This window comes from Austrofundulus limnaeus, unplaced genomic scaffold (genome assembly GCF_001266775.1).
Source record: "Austrofundulus limnaeus strain Quisiro unplaced genomic scaffold, Austrofundulus_limnaeus-1.0 Scaffold818, whole genome shotgun sequence".
In the NCBI taxonomy this organism is placed as follows: Eukaryota; Metazoa; Chordata; class Actinopteri; order Cyprinodontiformes; family Rivulidae; genus Austrofundulus; species Austrofundulus limnaeus.
The window spans coordinates 134,925-138,034 of record NW_013953220.1 but is presented as its reverse complement, the minus strand read 5'-3'; positions in this window follow the sequence as shown (position 1 = coordinate 138,034).

Here is a 3,110-nt window from a genome sequence, read left to right as displayed (position 1 = left end):
TCTTTTTTAAAGTATTGTACAAACTGTTCATCCTCAAGCAGTGATGTATTTAATCTCCAGTTTATATTTTTTGGTATTTCTTTCCTATTAACTAGAGTTAAAGAAACTGGTGCGTGATCACTAACAGCAATAGGGTAAATTTCACTGCTCAAAATGTTGGTTAGTAATGAATTACTGACATTTACGGTCATTATCATAAGATGACAGTGACCATTTTCTCAAGATAATGAGTTAATTTCCAGATGGTTTAACTCTTGTGTATCATTCAGTAACTATGGAGACGGCCTGACCCCCTCGGCTGTTCATCGATTACGTTATCTGTCTGTCTGTCTGTCTGTCTGTCTGTCTGTCTGTCTGTCTGTCTGTCTGTCTGTCTGTCCTTTTGCAAGGGTGGCCTGGGCCTGAAGGCAACCTATTAATTGTTCATAATTTTGTGTTGTTTTGTATCGTTACACAGACTGAAATTGTGATGTTTGTCTTGTTCAGATAACTTTCATATCAGCCCTTGTCATTTAAGGAAAYGGCTGGCCTGACTGTAGCTCAGCATGGGGCACCATGAAACTGTAATGTACCAGGTTTTGAGTTTCACTGAATAGTCGGACTCCATTAAGTTTTAAAAGTTTTATTTAAAAATGAAACACTGAATCTGGTCTGACATGTCACCGGAATCAGGAGTTCTACACAACAGAACAAAAGGTTAGTTTCAGGCTGGGCAAAAGGAAATGCTTTTACTTTGAAATGGTTGACTAACCTTTTCAATGTTTGTTTGTTCCAGTGAAGTTTCTTTAATGGCGATGAGCGTTTGAGATTGAGTCCAGTTTGACTTCCAGGTTTGTGAGACTGGGTTTGAATGGACTTGCAGGTCCTAGAGTTTACCTAGTTCCAGTCCGGGGTCATACACTGGTTWTCAGAGAGCAAAATAATGTAAGAAGGAGAAGGTGTCTTACGTGGATGAAGTTTACTAGCGAAGGTCAAAATCCGGGAATCAGATGGCTGGACAGGTCCGTTCAAGGGAGAGCCTGCGAGCAGAGTTTCGGAGACAAAATCCAAGGTCGTGATCAGGAGGACAGAATCTGTAGATGTACCATTCAGGGGCAAGGCAGGAGATGTGAAACCAGAGGACAAAAACAAGATCAAGACGAGGACGGCTAGACGAAACATGAATGTTGGACAATACTCAGGTAAACATTTTCTCAATCTGGCAACTGGTYGGACTGAAGCTGGGACTTAAATATAAGGAGAGGTAGATGAACAGTTGGGCATGATTGCTGCAACTGACCTAATAAACAATGACAAGCAGCAGAAAGAGGTCAAGCAGGATCTAAGGAGTAAACTGCTGGAGCACACACGCATGAGGTGCTGAGTTCTCAACGAGCTTAATCAACTAAGGGATAATGTACTGGTAAGCTTGGTTCTCAGGTAAATTTACTATGCAATTTAATACGTTTAAGGCATTTTTAATCTATAACGTCATAACTGTTATTAATTGACTTTTCATTAAAACAAACTGGACGGAGAAACTGGAGAGTCTAGAGTTTTTCATCAACAAGTGTTTTGAAAAAATAGTCATGGGCAAACCGAAACATACCTCCGGCAGTGCAGCTAGCATATCAGTTAGCACGCCAACATCAAATAGGAATCGCTCGGCAAGCTCAGACGATATTTCAAATATTTATCCAGAAACTACAGGCTTTAAGGACATACTGGAGTCAATCAATCAAAAGCTAAGCAGTTTAGATAGCCGGTTAACTTTAGTGGAGGTGCTGCATAAAGAATTCCAGGCCCTGAAGGTATCACTGGAGTTTAGCCAGGAGCAAGTAGCTATGCTAGTTAGCAAGAACACCGAGTTGAAAGGAAAATTGTCTCAACTCACTGAAGGATGTCACAGCTGTCTGGAGATAATAAAAAGATGAARKAAACCATCTTAGACATCCAGGCCAGAAGCATGAGGGACAACCTCGTATTCTCCAGCATCCCAGAGAAAGCTAATGAGGACCCAGAGGCTACAGTCCGGAACTTCATTCAGAACCAGCTGAAACTCTCCAGTGAGACGGTAAGCAACATCACCTTCGACTGTGTACATCGGATGGGAGGTAAGAGACATGACAGCAAACGACCACGGGCTATTGTTGCAAAATTTGAGCATTTCAAACAGAAGGAACAGGTTATTAGCTGTGGGAGGGAGCTACGTGGTACTAGCTTCAGTGTTAACCATCAGTTCCCTAAAGTAAACCCTATCGCCGTCGTGTTTTGTTTCCCATCAGAAAAAAGCATCTAGCTGAAGGCTGCAGAGCTACAATAGCAATAGTTAAACTGTATATTAACAGCCAGTTGTTTAGAGATCCTGAGATCACTCCTTGGCTGTATTAGATCTAACGTCAAGGTTAGTGAAACTCGGATTTATTAGAAATACGTGTTCAATTATCAACTGATGGTCAGATTAACCCACACATGTTAAATAAAATGATCTGTAAGAAATAAATGCCAAACAACACCAGAATTCTGGAGTGAGGTTTATTGCCACCAGAATGACAAGCAAAACCACACTGACTCAGAAACAGGAAGTCACTTGTTAAATACATTCCAGTATCTTCAATGCCTGAGTTCGCCCTCTGGTGGCCTACGGCTGAACCCCGGGCATTCAGACAAACAAACTTCACTCTTATGTAAGTACATACAGTATGTATATGTGTTGTTTTAATGATTTGGACATGTAGCTACCCTATTTAATTAACACATAATATAAAAAACATTATAAAAGTATTATAAAATAAGGAAACCCTCATACTCTGGTGTTGTTTATAATATCAGTACTGAGCTATAATAACTATAAGTTTCTTCAATCCCCCTTTTCACATGTTCAAACATGTGAAATAAAATAAGAAATTTCTCATCTGTATGTTGGCATTAAGGCACAAATGTGTTTGCAATGTACTCTAAACCAGTGTTTCCCAAAGTTGGGGTCGGGACCCAAAGTGGGGTCCCGAAACATCAAGGTGGGGTCCTGAAAAGATTTTCTGAATTAATTACATTTTTGCCGCCTTAGTTGTTACAAATGAGTGAGGTTAGTATATTTAAATGGATAAATGTAGGCTAAAAAACATTGTTAC